We start from the raw sequence: 17,903 nt of genomic DNA, 5'->3' as shown, positions 1-17,903 counted from the left end.
ATTTCAGAATCCAGCCTCATTTCATCGCAGCTGGAAGAAAAAGTTCAAGATAGGGTTTATAATGTATTATTTTTAAAATTTTCAATTAATAGATTTTCTTAAATATACTTCTTATAAAACAAATTGCATTTAAATATTACAGATACGGTGTCAGTCTGCCTTGACTGTCCCCAGCCCTTTTCTCCTCTTGCCTTCCTCTATTTACCAGAATGGTGATACAGAGGTAATCACTGTAACTGGTTTACAATTAATGGATTTATAATCACATAATTGTATGTACCTTTGGAAAATATGTAATGTAGATTTTTATTTTATCATCCTGTAATGTTCACTCACTTTTTGGAGATCTTTCAAATGTAGTGTTATGTGACTATACCAAAATTTTTTTTTCCCCTAGGGTACATGTGTACAACGTGCAGGTTTGTTACATAGGTATACATGTGCTATGTTGGTTTGGTGCACCCATCAACTTGTCATTTATATTAGGTGTTTCTCCTAACGCTATCCCTTCCCCAGCTCGCCACCCCTCAACAGGCCCCAGTGTGTGATGTTCCCCTCCCTGTGTCCATGTGTTCTCATTGTTCAACTCCAGCTTATGAGAACATGCGGTGTTTGGTTTTCTTTTCTTGTTTTCTGTTTTGCTGAGAATGATGGTTTCCAGCTTCATCCATGTCCCTGCAAAGGACATGAACTCATCCTTTTTTAATGGCTGCATAGTATTCCATGGTATATATGTGCTACATTTTCTTTATCCAGTCTATTATTGATGGACATTTGGGTTGGTTCCAAGTCTTTGCTATTGTGAATAGTGTCACAATAAACATACGTGTGCATGTGTCTTTATAGTAGCATAATTTATAATCCTTTGGGTATGTACCCAGTAATGGGATGGCTGGGACAAATGGTATTTCTAGTTCTAGATCCTTGAGGAATTGCCACACTGTCTTCCACAATGGTTGAACTAATTTACACTCCCACCAACAGTGTAAAAGCGTTCATATTTCTCCACATCCTCTCCAGCATGTTTCCTGACTTTTTAGTGATTGTCATTCTAACTGGCATGAGATGGTATGTCATTGTGATTTTGATTTGCATTTCTCTGATGACCAGTGATGAGCATTTTTTCATATGTCTGTTGGCTGCAGAAATGTCTTATTTTGAGAAGTGTCTGTTCATATCCTCTGCCCACTTTTTGATGGCTTTTGTTGTTGTTGTTGTAAATTTATTTAAGTTCTTTGTAGATTCTGGATATTAGCCCTTTGTCAGATGGACAGATTGCAAAAATTTTCTTCCATTCTATAGATTGCCTGTTCACTCTGATGATAGTTTCTTTTGCTGTGCAGAAACTCTTCAATTAGATCTCATTTGTCTATTTTGGCTTTGTTACCATTGCTTTTGGTGTTTTAGACATGAAGTCTTTGCCCATGCCTATGTCCTGAATGGGCTAAACCAAATTCTTAATTTGTGTTGGTGTACGTAATATGGATACCATAATTGACACAGGTATTTACCTATTGAAAGACAAGCTTTTTGCAGTTTTTAGTTCATAGCAACAATTTTACAGAGCATGTTTGTATCTGCCACTTTGTTTAAGTGTGACTTTCTCTGGAGTAGAAATGGAGGCGTGGAAATCTGCTTCAGAGGGTTTCCACACTGAGGACTTTCACAGAGATTGCTTCCCACTTGTCACTGGCAGCAGATCACTTGATAACCAAACAGTTTTTAAATTTTAATAATCTGGTGAGTGGAATGATTTCCTTGGTGAATCGTTAATTTTTCTTTTTTTCTTACCAATTTGTAGGAGTTTTTGTTTTAATCTGAAAATACGCTGGTTGCTAATCCATGGTGAATAGATTTTTTAATAGATTTTTGCCAAGTAAAAGCAAACTGCCTCTCACGGTGCAAAAGGCTTTAAGGAAATAACTGCATGTCAAGTCCCAGGAGCATACTAATTTGTTTCAGTAAAGATGCTAAGTCTGTGAGAGCAGCTGCAATTGAAATCACCACCTCATTAAGATGTGGAACTGATACTCCCTAGTTATTTCTAAGATCTGTCTTCTGCACAGGCCAGAGTGGTGAGTTAAATGATGAAGGGATGGGTATCATCACCCTTGTTTCTTTCGAGTCTTTGATGGTGGCATTAATGCCCAGGGCCATTTCCCCAGGGTTATAGTATTGCTTCTGGTTTGCTTTTTTGATAGGGAAAGTTCCAGAGACTTCCAGTGATCCTACCATAATTGATTCTTAGCTCATATGTCAAAAAACCAATACAGAAATTCTTCATATTGTTAATTGTATTTATTCTAATTATTCACTCAGGAACTGGGGAAGTAGTCACAGGGTGGGTCCATGTACCTATTTGGTCCATTGTAATTCAGACCTGAGCTATGACTCTTTCTATATCATCTTACTGTAAGCCCTCATTTTGACTGGTAAGCCACAGTGGTGTTTTGGGTACCCAAGAATTAGCATTAATTTAGGCCCTGGGTCTAGTAACCACCAAAATGTCTGGGTATTTTCTTTTCTCTGAAGAACAGTAATTTAAGAAAACGATTGCAGGTCCCTTGGGGAACAGTTTGGAGGAAGATTTATAACATGAACCTGCAGCAGTGAAGGGTCCTTCCTCAAGGAGATCCAGCCTCCCCTTTGGTCAAGGGCCTCTGGTCTGTGAATTGACTCACATCTGGAACCTGGGTCAGAGGCTGTGACTCCTCACTGTGGTGACTCAAGTTTTGGCTACTAGACCTGTAGATTTTTCTGTTATATACATTAAGCAATTCTGTTACATTAAGCAATATAACAGCAATTCTGTTATATACATTAAGCAATTTCTGTTATATACATTAAGCAATCTATGATTTCATACTTGGGGACACATTAACTACCAAAGAACTCTGCAGGCCAAGGGATTCTGACTACTGATACATCCCTGTTGCCCTTTATAATGGATGTGCCTACCTTGTCTTTTGCCAGTTAAAGCCTGCCACTTGGTGCTTCCACTTTGGAATTGCATTTTCTTCATTGAAATCACGGGGCCTATCTCAATGGCAATGAGAAACTTGAGCTTATAAATACAACTGTCATTGTAATTTAGCATGCCAATAATAAAAATTTGTGCTTGATTTTTAGCAATATCATCCCTGTGACTATAAGAAATAAGAGATACTTTTAGGTGTATCATGGAAGCTTTCTGGTCTCAGACCATGAATTAAGCCTAGAATTAAAGGTCATGAGCTTGTCATTTTCTTGCAGAAGTGCTGAAGTGCGTTCAAAAAAATCCACCTCACACCACAGTCTCTACAGTCAACTTGACTACCATGATAGTCAGTGTAGTAGCAATTGAGGCTCCTAAAGGCACATACTTCAGTAGGTACTTTAGCACAATCTACTACCGGTAACAACATGATTGTGAAGCCACTGCATGCAAATAATACTAACATTCCAATTTCCTGTTGGCTCAGCACTGAACAAATCCCAAGTTCCATCTGTGTTCTGTTTCAATACATTTTCTATTGTTTGTAACACTACCTGAAACTGGGAAATTCGTAAACAAAAGGAATTTATTTATTAAAGTTATGGAGGCTGGGAAGTCCAAGGTTGAGGAGGCACATTTGGTAAGAGCCTTCATGCTGGTGGGGACCCTCCACAGAGACCTGAGGCAGCACAGGGCATCACATGGTGAAGGAGCTGAGCATGCTAACCCAAGTTTTCCTTTCTTATAAAGCCACCAGTCCCACTCCCATGATAGTCCATTAATTTAACAACCCACAAATCCATTGATTTGTGGATTGAATGGATTCATCCACTCATAAGGGCAGAGTCCTCATAACCCAATCACCTCTTAAAGGTCTCACCTTTCAGTACTGCCACATTGGGGATTAAATGTTAACATGAGTTTTGGAGAGGACAAACATTCAAACCACAGCAGGTCTATCCTCTGGGAACACCTGCTTCTGGTACCAGTTCTATATCAGTGATGGGCCAATCAGGAGACAGAAAGCACACAGTAATTCAAACAGGGAAAGTCTGATATAAAGAATTATTAACTATATCAAAGGATTGGCATACTGCTTGTAAGCAATAAAGAGAACTCGAAAGAATACAAGGATAGCAGATGTAGGGACCAGCCACTACCCTTCAGGGCTGAGATCTAGACCTCATTGGAGGGGATCTGGCCAAAGCTTATTGGATGGCTGAGAAAGTCACTGAGACTGCAAAGCTATTCAGAGGGATGCTGGGGGGGACCCGTCACAGGAGGTGCCATGCAAGTGGCACTCTACCATGGAGCTACATGCATCACTGGAGCCAGGCACCACAGAAGCTGTATATGCTACAAGAAGCTGGTGCTGCAGAAGCCATGCACACTGCAAGAGCCTGCCTAGAGGAGCGCACGGTAACCTGGAAAAAAACCCTGCCACCTCCTCCAGGGTCCCTCCAGCACCCTCTACTGACAAAGCTTAACATCTTGCCAGTTGGCAAAGAGGAAATGTTTATAGGGTCCATATTTGTTATTGCAGAACAGACAATAAAGAATGAATTTGGAGCTGAGATATCAGTTAATAACTGACACAGTATTTTATCATACTGAAGTTTTAGTTCTGATATCAAAGTTATCAATTTTCCTCTTGGCTTTAATATTGTTTAAAAAATCAGTTTGTGCATGTGTCATGTGTGTCTGTGTATGTGTGCATGTGTACGTACGTGCATTTAGATCTTTAATCCATTTGGAATTTATAATGTATGGGGTAAGGTGATGATTTTATTCCAGATAGCCTCCATGTTCTCTTTAATTTGAAAAGCCACATGTATCATATATAAATTTATGCATGTAAATGTTTCTCTGCTCTGTTCATCTATTAATTGCTTTACACAAGACAGATTTTCTTGTCTGAACAAAAAGGACTTGGATTAGGACTTGACTAAAGTCTGAGGAAGTCTTTGGCATTTGTAGGAAGAATGAAAAGATTGTTAATAGAGGACGGCAAATTTGTTTTCTAAGTGAAACAAATGCTTTGATGTTCATTTGTGTTAATCTCTATTAACATACTTTGGTTTTTCACTTGTTAGTAAACACTGCTTAGAAGTGAGAGCCTCTATCTTAGCTGTCCTTCCTACCTACTAACTCCAGAATTCATATTGAGAGGCTGCTGGTTGACCAGAGGCAAAGGCTGACTTGCAGGAATGCAAATCAATGCTTAGGTTTTAAAGTCTAGGACCAACCCCTACTTCACCTGGGGTTGGTTCAAGATGTAATCATCTCATTCCTTCAAACCCTATCTTCCAAGTACAGATAAGAAAATTTCATACATAAAATTAAATAAGAGGTTTAGTGGCATTTGGAGTCATTTTTATTCATTCAAATACTCGTAGAAATAAAGGTTGGAAAAAGAAGATACGATCACCAGTCAGCTCTAAATGGGAATCTGGATGGAGCTATTTGAACCTGAAAAGCTGTCAGTTGAACATTTTCTGCCATATTGGGTAGGAAAACATCATCATCAATCCTTTTTTTGTGTTTGATAGGTACCTGTAATATAAGTAGATATTGGTGTTTGTTAACAACACAGTGAATAATTCTTGTTATAGCATCATAAAAAGTCACTGTTATTAATGAGACCAAGATCATTGATTTGGTCTGGGTTAGGCCAGACCATATAGTTAGTATGCCTTCTTGTCTGTATTTTGCCACTTGTCATGAAGGGAATTGGTCAAGAATGAATTCATCAATGGAAAGCCATTTCCAGTTAAGGAAGATAACACAGTTCATATTTCGAGTAATCTAAAATTCCTTAATTTTTTATCATTTGTGTTAGTGCAGGGCTAATTTTTAGAAAATTAACTGTACTCTTACATTTCAGCCATGTATAAATTCCTCTTCAATCAGTATTTATCTGACTTGTCTCATAGGCCTTAAGAAGTCAGACCTGAGATCTGAAGAAGTTCTAGCTAACTGTGCACCTTCCCTGGCCTTGAGGTTTTTTGCTTGAGCTTCCCATATTGTACATAGCCACTGGGCCAGTGGGCCCACAGGACGCTTCACTATAGGGTTTATTTATTTGGTAGGGCAATGTTCATCAATTAGCCTTAGACCATCACCCTTCTGAATCTCTCAAATATAGTAAACCTTCACTAATGCACTTAGCTGCTTAGCAGCCTTTTCAACAAGTCGTGACCACCAACACCCCCATGGTACTTGCACCTTTCAGGGTGAAATGGAGATGAAGTGATTCTTGAAAGTCCTTGTGATCCCACACATACAAAGTGAACTTTGCTTCTTTTTGCAAAAGGCTTTTGCAGAAACATAGACATATAATAAAATTTCACATTTTCAAGAAAGATGACTGCACAGAGATTGGTGAGTCAAGCGAATGGTGGACATTAATAATGTGGCCCTGACTTGGTCAAGATGGTGTTTGGGTATCTTCCCAACCTGTCTTTCCCCCTTCTTAACTGCACGTTTAGAAATCTTGAAACTTTTGGTCCTTATAACTAGACCATCAGCTGCAGAATTACACCATCAAATGACTTGGAATGGCATACTTTTCTCTGAAGGAATGATTAAATCTTTTCCTCTTAATTTTTCTTCAGGTAATGGGGAAGAATTTTTTTTTTTTTTTTTTTTTTGAGACAAAGTCTCACTCTTGTTGCCCAGGCTGGAGTGCAATTGCAATGGCGTGATCTCAGCTCACCGCAACCTCTGCCTCCCAGGCTCAAGTGATTCTCCTGCCTCAGCCTCCCAAGTAGCTGGGATTACAGGCGACCGCCACCACACCTGGCTAATTTCTGTATTTTTCATAGAGACAGGGTTTCACCATATTGGCCAGGCTGGTCTCAAACTCCTGACCTCAGGTGATCTGCCTGCCTCAGCCTCCCAAAGTGCTGGGATTACGGGCGTGAGCCACCATGCCCAGCCGGGAATTCTTAAATGTGTTGATTAGATATGTGAATCTCTAGAAGGGATTCTGAAAGAAAATGGAGCAAAGAGCAAAATACTTACTAAAGCAGTAGAGAGGAGACAGTGGAAGAGGAAGTATATGTTATTTTACATAAACTAAAAACTGAAACTTACGAGTTCTTCAAATACGTGCTAATCTGCATCCCAACAGTTTTCTTGGAGGGTAGATTTCTCACGTGTTTTAAAATGACTTCCAAAACTATTTCTGCTCTGTTGGGGAACTCAGATAAGGAGTCTGATGCTGCTAGTTAATTGTTGAAGATGATTGGGGGAAAAAAGAAATTCAGAGATGGAACACAGCAAGGTGTTGGTACTGATTCACACCCATTTATTGACTTGTAATTTAGAAGGTACTATTATAGGATTATTTCAACATCAGAATTTTCTTATCCAGATTCAAGGCACCTACATAAGCTCCTGATACATCATTTTTCTAATGTAAGTCTGAAGTGACCCAAAAACCAAAAAATCAAATTGTAAAGCTTTGTTGTTTAATGCATGTAATCAATCTTACCATTACTTACAGTCTGTGGCCTTGGAATCCATCTTGTTATTTTACTGCCTTTGAGATTAGTCTTTAAAAAGCGTTGCTGGGAGTATCTGGATGATATGGAAGCAGAAGTTGGGGAGTATTGAGCCTGGGATATAAGGTCTGTAAAGTTAGAAATGTTAAATTGTATCTCTGGTTGCAATGGATAAACCCAGATTATCTTGATTTTTTATTTTTTGAGAGGGGGGCCTCACTCTGTTGCCCAGGCTGGAGTGCAGTGGCATGATCATAGCTCACTATCACCTCACATTTATGCATCTAGATTTAATTCATAAAATTTAGGGCTTAAAATTGGCATCTAACTCAGCTTAATCAATTGTGTTTCGGCTTCATCAATTTTGAGCAAATATGTCAAAACTTGGTGTTTTTTGCCTGATAGTCATATGACCAAGTAAAAGTGAAGGAGGTGATGAGAGACTTGGACTGTGGTAGGTAGAAGAGGATAGACTGAGAGCTACTCAAATTAGTCGGAGTTGGGAATTAACCAGATTTGCAGGGTGACAAAGAATAGCTCCCAAATTTCTGGCTTAAGCCACTGGATATTTGGCACTACCATTTGCTGAAACAGCATCTTCCCCACCCCAAAAGTAGGAAGGGAGGAGGATAGGAAGACGGGTTCCATTCTTGTTGAACTTGTAAGCCTGAGACACATGAATGTAGACATTATTCACTGGATATATGGGTCATTGGATATATGGGTTTACAGCTCAGAGGAGAGTTTTGAGCTGCAGATGCAGACTTAGCAAACAATGATTAAAGCTGTGGGAAATATGCAATTATCTGGAGACAATGTGAGGTGAGAGGAGAAGGGGCCAGAAAGATCCCTGAACAACTTCAATGTTTAGAGGTTGGATACAGTAGGACGAACTAGAAAAGAAGACAGAAAAAGCAGCCAGAGGAAGAGAAAAACCACAAGGAGCGGTGCCCGGGGAACAACTAGGAGAACGGTGTGGTCAGCTGTGTCAAATGCTGCTGAGACATGAAATCAGTGAGAACTCAGCAGTGTCCTTTGGACTTGGAGACAGAAGTGAAGGTGATCTTGGCAAGAGCAACCGCAATGAAATGGTGGTGAGAAAAATCAGATTGCTGGCAGTGTGGTAGAGACCTATTCTTGGCCCCCAATTGCGAATCTCCCATCTCTTCTTGGAAATAGACCTCACATTTTATGTTCACACAGCGTCCTAGAATAAAAACTACATTTCCCAGTCTCCTTTGTGTGGTCTTGGGCTAAGTGCTGGCCAATGGGATGTATGCCAAAGTGTCACAAGTGACTTCCAGGAACCATTCTCCAAGCTTCAAGGGAGGTGTAGGCCCTTCTTGTTGCCTTCCTATTGGCCAGAAAGCTTAAGCAGTCATCTCGGACCATGAGGTGGTGAGCAACATTTGGAAGCCACAAGTTGAAAATGGCAAAACCTGAGAGAAATTAAGTGAGGTGAATCACGAAAGTGAGTATAGGCTGAAGGGGTGGCCTGCCCCTCCACACCTGTTGGTGTTTCTCGTTAGGTGGAACGAGAGACTTGAGAAAAGAAATGAGACACAGAGACAAAGTATAGAGAGAGAAAAGCGGGGGCCCAGGGGACCGGCACTCAGCTTACAGAGGACCCACGCCGGCACCGGTCTCTGAGTTCCCTTAGTATTTATAGATAATTATCTTTACCATCTTAAAGATAAGGGAGTGGCAGGACAATAGGATCGTTTTTAGGGAGGAAATCAGCAGTAAGACGTAAGAACAAGGATCTCTGTGACATGAATAAGTTTAAAGGAAAATCCTGTGCCTTGAGATAAACCTTTTAGCAGCATTGTTTCATCCTATCACATGGGGATAAACCTTGGACAATACCTAGCTTTTCTAGGAACAAAGACACCCTGCACGCCCCAAATCCATTAAACCTTGAGTTACCACAGCACCTGTCTCTTGCAAGGACAAGGTTGGGGGTAGGGTCACAGATTAACAGCATCTCAAATACAGAACAAAATGGAGTCTCTTATGTCTACTTCTTTCTATATAGACACAGTAACAGGCTGATCTCTCTCTTTTCCCCACAATAGGCAGCTCTTTTAAGAAGTCTGACTGGGAAGAGAAAGACCAGCGGCAGGGGAAGGAATATGTCGTCAAGGCAGCGGGGGTAGAGGGCGTTATTTTACAGTGGATTTTATGATCCTGGCACATACATGTATGTATGTATTAGAGGGATGCATGGACGGGAAATCCAAGTATGTAGAAAGAAGCAGATAGTTCAAGGCCCCTGAGAAGGTAGCAGCAGATGGGGCCCTTTACATAGGGATTGGCCTGGGGAAGAAAAGGGACGCCCTTTCCATGTTCACGGGAGGGAAGGAGAAGCAGCAGAGTACAGATGTAGGTGGGCTGGGAGACAGGGAGAAAATGGCATTCCTGTCTGAGGGTTTCTAATTTCTCTGTGAAGTGGGAGATGAAAGGATGAGGGGGTGGGGAGAGTGGACGAAGGTCTGAGGAGACAAGGCAGATTTAAAACAGTTGCTGCAGAGAGGAGGCGAGAGTGAGCTGACCCGACCCTTACTCCAGTGGAGGAGCAGGTAAGCTGGGTCTAAGCCATCCAGGCATGAGTCTTAGTCTGTGGCTCCATCAATTTGTTCAAAATCGGCAACAAGACCCAAGTCAGTCCAGGCAGAGCCCAATTCTTTTTAACTGTCCCATCTCCACGCCCTGCTCCTGCCATGCTGAGCATGAACAGAGATGGAAGCTACAGAGGTGGCTGCCATCTTGCTTCCAAAGAGCCTTGCTTCCTTTCTGCTCCCAGCCTCCTCAGAGCCAGAGATGGAGAGAGTGAAAGCAGTCCTGATGAAGTAGTTCAAACCTAGGTGAAGCTACATTTAGCCAGGCCTCCTCTCAACATTTTACAGTTTTATGAGCCAAGCGATTTCATTTTTTCCTTAAGCATTTCTAAAATAATTGATTTAGAAAAAAATCATAGTTTCTTAGGTGCTGCAAAATCCTAGGGGAATCACGTTAATGGCAAGGAAAGAGAGCTCGCCCTCTGAGCACATCTGTGCTTCCAACGTGGGAGGCAGGGATGCTGCCGTGGCTGGGCTGCTGCGGAAGACCCCTGGGTCACGTGGAGACTCCAGCTGGACAACAGCAGAGGAAGGAGGAGTGGGAGTATGGCTGACTTTCACTGCTTAGCATTAACAGTATGGGTAATAGCTGGCTGTGCCCTCGAACCCCTCCTCTCCCTGCACAGGGGAACAGAAGGGGGCTGAGGCCCAGGAGTAACCTCTACCTCTACTTCCTGGGAAAGAAGCTTCCTTCCCACTCCTGCTCCCGCCCCAGTCCTGGGAATTAGGGTCTCCCCCACCTGCCTTGTGCCTCACTCTGGTTCTCCTTCACAATAGGCAGGTGTTGGAGGACATGGATGGCAGTTCACTAGGACGCATTATCCCAGGAAGGGATTAGAAAGACGCCTGGCTAGGCTGCGGGCAGAGGGGAAAGGGAGAGAAGGGAAAAATCCCCTGGCACATGGAGAAGACAGTATAAGGTGCAGAACTAAGTAGGGTCAGGCGTCAAGGTAGGGCCCTTGGGTGCTCTTGATGCCTTTTGTGTTGGGGCTGGGGCAGCAGCAACAACCAGTGGCTGGGGTGGGGGACACCAGCTCCCAATGTCAGGTCCAGGCAGCAACCCAGAGGCGGGAAGGAGGGGCCTGTGAGCTTTACTGCCAAGCCCAGCTCTGCTGTTAGTAAACCCAAAGTAACTTCATCTGTGACTTTGTGCTCCCGAAAGGCTGTGTTTCCTCAGCTCATTCACGCTGGAAAGTAGCCAAAAGGAAACACAGATAAAGGGCTAAACACATGTATGCAAGTATAGTAACCAACACTTGCACAATTACTAAGTGCCACTATACTAAGTGTCAGACAGGGATTTTTTCATTTGATCTCAGAGCAAGCCTTTGAGCTGAGTATTCCCATTTTACGGAGAGGCTAATTAAGATCTGTCTAAGGTCACGCAGCTAGCAGTGACAGAGCCAGGGCCTGAATTCTGGCTGTTTCACTCCAAAGCCCACATACTCAACTACTAGGCTATGTACAGTAAAGGAAAGAAGAGATATGGCCAATCATAACAACAGGCCAATCATGGCTAGTGATATTTGGTGATATTTCTGATAGATCTAGAAGATAATTTAGAATGTATTTAGTCCTCATCTTACAGAGGAGGAAGGTGGTTTAGAGACATCCTGGGGTCTGGCCTCAGCTCCATGCTGCCTGCTGACTGCACTGCTCAGAGAGCTATTTTGATTGTTATTTTCAAGGACACCCCAAGCCCCCAGCACCCAAGAATCATAATGTACTTTATGAATAACTCTGAGAAATGGGGTCATTGGTATCCCAAAGCGTTGTCTCAAAATCCAATGAACTGGGTTTTGTGTGTGTGTGTGTGTGTGTGTGTGTGTGTGTGTGTGTGTGTGATGGAGTCTCGCTCTGTTACCAGGCTGGAGTGCAATGGCACCATCTCAGCTCACTGCAACCTCCAACTCCTGGGTTCAAGCAATTCTCCTGCCTCAGCCTCCCGAGTAGCTGGAATTACAGGCACGTGCCATCACGCCCACCTAATTTTTGTATTTTTAGTAGAGATGGGGTTTCACCATGTTGGCCAGGATGGTCTGAATCTCCTGACCTCGTGATCCGCCCGCCTCAGCCTCCCAAAGTGCTGGGATTACAGGCATGAGCCACTGTGCCCAGCCAAGACCAGTTTTTTATGACTGAAACCTTTTAGTTTTGGATGTCAGTACTCCAAGGTGCTCAGGTAGGAAGTTTTGACTGTAAATCAGAATTAAGATTTATCCATTTATGTGTCATTCAACAAACATTGTGGAGGACCCACTCAATAACTACTGGATACTTAGTGACTGGGTCCTACCCGAGTCCCTGAGACCTCCTCAGTTCAGACCCCAGAGACTGGGAGGTTTTCTAGCCAGAGCAGGGATATCCTTACCGCCTGAGGAGCCCGTGGGGACAGCTGACTGCTGGGCATCGTGAAGCTGACTCTGCAGCTCCTCCACACGCTGGAGAGCATCCAGCTTCACACTGCGCTCCTGGGCAAGCCGGCTTCTCATCTGAGGGGAAAATGAGAAGCTGAGATGCTTTGTGCTCACTTTCGTTTCCTCAGTTCACATGGGGTTCCTAGGGAAAATGGGTGTCCCAGGCTACCCTGCAAAGAGAACTGGCTCTTAAAGTCCTGATTAGGCTGAACTCAGCCTTCTGAGAATCAAGAACTTCAGGAAGACCAGGAACTTAACCAAAAAGGAACAGTCCGTGGAATCCCTTATACCTTATAATAGCTAGGAGCTTATTCACAAGGTTATATCTTTCATGTCTATTTCATCAGACAGGTAGAGGAAGAGGGGAGTGAGGGCTCAGTGCACACATGGCCTTGGAGGCCCAGCCACTGCATCTACACTGAGGACCTGTCAGAGCCCCTGGACGGTTTCAAACAGAGGAGAGACTTGATCTCTCTCCTAGATCTCTGCTCTCAGTTCAGCATCTGCCAGGAATGCCCTGGTCTGACAGAAGCCCATTTCCAGAAGCAACCTTTGTATTGACTTGTGTGGCTCTGCCCATGCACAGCTAGCCCACACTCCCCAGCCAGACAGTGCCTGGGGCCAAAGTGTATCTCATCTGCCCAGATCACAGGTGGTTTTGCTTTTTCAATTTATAATCTCCTAATTGTTTTTACTTGTAGAAAAGTAATACATACTCTAGTGGTTGGAAGAGCATCCCCCAAATTTCATGTCTACCTGGAACCTCAGACTGTGACCTTATTTGGAAATAGGGTCTTTGTAGATGGACTTGTTGGGATGAGGTCATACTGGATTTAGGGCGAGCCCTGAATCTAATGACTGTTGTCCTTATAAAGAAGACAGGATAAGGATACAGACACTCAGAGGAGCACATAGGAAGAAGGCTCCATGATGACAGAGGCAGGACTGGAGTGAGGTAGCTACAAGCCGAGGAATGCCAGAGACCAAAATGGGACTAAGAAGAGACACGGAACAGATTCTTCCTCAGAGCTTCCAAAGGAACCAGCCTTGCCAGCACATTAGTTTCAGGCTTCCGGCCTCCCAAGCTGTGAAGGAATATGTTTTTATTCTCTTAAGTCACTCAGTTTGTGATAATTTAGTAAGGCAACCTTAGGGATTGAACACACGTGCTAGTCTCAAGCATTCAGCCGCGTGAGTTATACATCCCACTCTGCCTGCACAGACCTGGCCAGAAGGCCCCACAGAGTCTTGCCCTAAACGTTAAAGGGGGCTCTTCCTTATGTCGGGGGGCCCCCAAGCATCATTTAAATTTCAGAAGATTACCAGAGCTCCGGAGTTAGGAAAACATCCTAATATAAACTAGGTCCAAAGTCCCTCTCCATACTATAGGGATTTGTGTAGGATCCTTATTCCCTATGGGCTGGTACCAAGGAAACATATCAAGATTTTCTGAGCCAGGCTGCCACTAGGAAACTTGAGAAATACCAGCAAGGAAGCGTGCTTCCTCAGGACCTCCTTGTGTTAGGCCACTCGTCCCCACGTCACAGACGCCAGTGAAGTGACTTGCCCAAGGCCACACAGCCAGGATTTGAGTCCAGGTCTATCTACCTGTTTCCAAGGCTGTCTACCTTCACATTCCCAACAAAAATATAAACAGCCAACATTTACTGAGAGCTATGTATCACACCCTGGTTTTGCTGTTGTTTGTTTTGAGACGAAGTCTCACTCTGTCACCCAGGCTGGAGTGCATTGGCGCAATCTTGGCTCACTGCAACCAGGTTCAAGTGATCTTCCCACCTCAGCCCTCTGAGTAGCTGGGACCACAGATGCACACCCCCAGCCCTGGCTGATGTTTATATTTTTTGTAGAAACAGAGTTTCACCATGTTGCCCAAGCAATCCTCCCACCTTGGCCTCCCAAAGTGCTGGGATTACAGGAGTGAGCCACCACACCTGGCCTGTTTATTTTTGTTAACTTTTTACTTTTTAATTTTTTAATTTTTATTTTTTAGAGACAGGGTCTTACTCTTTCACCCAGGCTGGATTACAGTGGCATAATCTTAGTTTACTGCAGCCTTGAACTCCTGGGCTCAAACTATCCTCCTGCTTCAGCCTCCCAAGTAGCTGGGACTACAGTCATGCCTGTTTTAGGCCCGGTTTTAAGGGCTTTATTTGAATTACTTAATTTCTTAATTTAATCACCCCCTCCCAAATTTAGTGAAGTGAGTACATTGTTTCCATTGTAATGATGAAGAAACCAAAGCACAGATTGGCCACAGACCTTGCCCAAAGCCACACTGCTGGAGGGCCGGCGGTATGAACCAGTCAGTTCCACTCCAGGGCCTGTGCTCTAAATCACTGGTCCCCAAATTTTGGCACCAGGTACCGGTTTCATGGAAGACAATTCTTCCACGGGGTGGGGGCAAATGGTTTCAGGATGAAGCTGTTCTACCTCAGATCATCAGTCATTAGCTAGAATCTCATAAGGAGCGGGCAACCTAGATCCCTCACGTGTGCAGTTCACAGTAGGGTTGGTGCTCCTATGAGAATCGGTTGGTCTGACAGGAGGCGGAGCTCAGGCGGTTATACTGTCAGCTGCTCATCCCCTGCTGTGCGGCCCAGTTTCACAGGCTATGGACCCCTACTGGCCCACATCCGGGGGGTTGGGAACCCCTTCTATAAGTGACCTCAACCAGGCGCAGGCAACAGGCCAGGACACTGAGGCTGTCCGAGGTCAGACAGTGAATATCTGCCCATGGAGTCGGAGGCTGGGGATAGATTAAAGAAGCCACTTCTGGCTGGAAGGGGCCGGGGGTGTGGGTGGGGGGCTCGGGTCTTGCTGGCTGAGGATTGCTGTTTAGAGTAGGTAGGCATAGGGACACTTGAGCTGTCAGGAGAGCTGGAGCTGTACTCTACAAAGGGCCAATGGCTTATACATACATATGGTAAAGTGCACATTTGTTGAGAGAAACCTTAAAATATTTGTTTTGATCACTTCTAGAATCTCTGCCATGAAACAAATAATTAACTAGAGAAAACCTTGAAGAAACGAATCTACGAACTTCTCTATTTCTGTGGTGGCATGTAGAAAAGCATACTTTGTAACACAAAATCGGGATGCCAAAGTTTTCTTATAGGTTCGGTCATATTTTTGTTTACTTTTCATGCAATAAATATGAAATTCTAATTTTCTTTTATTCTAAAACTACTCATTTTCTCTCTCCACTTTTATATAAATATTTTCTTTAGCTTTTCCTCAATTCAAATTTTAATCTTTTTTTTTGTGTGTGTGTCATTTTTGTAGATAGAATTCTCCTTATTGATCTCTTCCTTGAGCACTTAAAACACTTGACCAGGGGCCGGGCACGGTGGCTCACGCCTGTAATCCCAGCACTTTGGGAGGCCGAGGTGGGCGGATCACCTGAGATCAGGAGTTTGAGACCAGTCTGGCCAACGTGGTAAAAACCCCATCTCTACTAAAAATACAAAAATTAGCCGAGTGTAGTGGTTCGTGCCTGTAGCCCCAGCTACAAAGGAGGCTGAGGTGGGAGAATCGCTTGAACCTGGGAGGCAGAGGTTGCAGTGAGCCAAGATTCCACCACTGTGCTCCAGTCTGGGTGACAGAGTGAGACTCCGTCTCAAAAAAAGAAAAAACAAAAAACAAAAAAAACCACTTGACCAATAATTTGCCTTTCAATTTCCATCTCCTTCTATCTCTGATGAATGAATTCAGCGATCTGCTCATTCAATGGATATGTGTGAGGTGCCTGCTTTGGAAGTTACTTTTTCGTTTTTTATTGAATTACATTGTTTTCTGCTTTGTTGAAACTTGTATTAATCCACATCTACATTCTAGTATTCTATTCTATTTCTTTGTTGTTGGGTATAGTCAACAAAATACATTGGCTCTGCAAACCACTTTTGCCTTTCATTTTTGTCTCTGCAGTTCCCGAAACACTTGAATAAAATCTTCTTGTCATAGCCTCCATTAACACTTGCTGCTTTTCCAGGTTACTTCTTGGAATTTTCTAAAAGATTCCTAGTTCAAAGATGAGAGCTGGGTAAAAACAGATTTTTCCAGTAGGTCACAGGGGTGTTGAGATTCCAAGCCCTGAGGCAGCCAAGCTACCATGGCCTGCCCAGCAATCTTCGTGGTGTCGGGAGACACTGTGGGGAGAGACGCTACCATTCTCCTGGGCTGCCTATAAGTCACGGAGGTTGAGAAACACTGCTGTGGGGGACAGGAGAGAGGCATGGGCACACGGGGGAAGGATGCAGCAGCCCTCGCTGGGGCACCAGGTGCACTCTGGGTGGACGCCCCCTCTTACTGAGGTTTACCTGGTGGAGGTCTCTCTTCATTTTTTTCTGCTGCAGCTGGCCCAGCTTAGAAGCCCTCTCAGCCTCTTTACTAAGGAGCTGCAATTGCTGTTCTTTCTGCCCCACATCTTCCAAGAGCTTCTCCATCCTGGATGTTTTCATGAAGTGCAGCTGCTCCTGGGTGAGAGCTTCCTGGGTCACTCTATGTTCTAACTCCTTCAGCAGTTGAGCCTGTGGCAGGAAAACGCCAAAAGAAAGGAGGAGGCAGGGAGCCTTTCTTCCCAGCAGAAGTGGGGAGACGTTGGACAGCATGATAACCATCCCCTCCTTTGGGGCTCAGGGACACAACTACATGGTGTATTCCTGGACTCTAGAAAACGTGGCCCAATGATTCAGTCCTGCGCTAGCAAGAGCACCAGGATCTACCCTAGCCTGGCATTTACACTGTGAGCCCTGCAGTGACAGAGGGAAGCAGAACAGACACCAAAAGCCAGGCACACGATCACGCCACTGTACAGCAGTGCCAGGGCAAACAATTTGGTCTTTTAATACCCAGATTTGATAATATGTATGTTAGCTTACTAACCAGATAATCATATCTAGCACAAACAACATTTACATTGTTGTGGAGCCTTTGTCAGGAGGTAGCCGTGGAAGCGTTTAACACCAAAGAGACGGGGCCATGCCATACACGCAATGGGCGAGGAAAGGAGGTTCTGATTTAGGCTGTTTTCACTTCCAAAAATCTGGGGAAGTCAGATTCTAGACGGTTAAAGGAGGATTAGTGTAGAAATAATTTGGTTCTGTTCCAAAGTTTTTCTAATAAGTATTATCCTAAGTACTAGATGGTCAATCCTTAATCATAAGGATCAATCCTTAATCATAATATTATTATTCATATCTGTATGATGACGTTACAGTTTATCATGTAGCTCATGATAACTCATATGAGTTACCATAATTAACTCATCTGATGCAGAATCATGGAAGAATTAGGGTCTAAGATGAACAAATTAAATTTCATGCTTTAAATATGCCTAGCTTTCCCAGGCTGTAACTTCAACTCAACTGTT

At 43.5% G+C, this 17,903-nt stretch overlaps 1 protein-coding gene across 1 annotated transcript in view; it reads right to left on the bottom strand.

Annotated features, from left to right (window-relative positions):
* Positions 1 to 5,423: 5,423 nt before the first annotated feature.
* The window catches only part of LOC112622375, a 183,704-nt gene continuing 171,224 nt past the window's right edge, over positions 5,424 to 17,903 (bottom strand). The window contains exons 44-47 of the mRNA XM_025381939.1: positions 16,852 to 17,061; positions 12,469 to 12,589; positions 7,480 to 7,607; positions 5,424 to 5,527 (exon numbers count right to left, since the gene is read on the bottom strand). The gene's annotated coding sequence lies outside the window, so the exon portion shown is untranslated. The remainder of the gene's footprint in view (positions 5,528 to 7,479; positions 7,608 to 12,468; positions 12,590 to 16,851; positions 17,062 to 17,903) is intronic.

This window comes from Theropithecus gelada, chromosome 4 (genome assembly GCF_003255815.1).
Source record: "Theropithecus gelada isolate Dixy chromosome 4, Tgel_1.0, whole genome shotgun sequence".
Lineage (NCBI taxonomy): Eukaryota > Metazoa > Chordata > Mammalia > Primates > Cercopithecidae > Theropithecus > Theropithecus gelada.
This window is presented reverse-complemented; position numbering and strand designations above follow the sequence as displayed.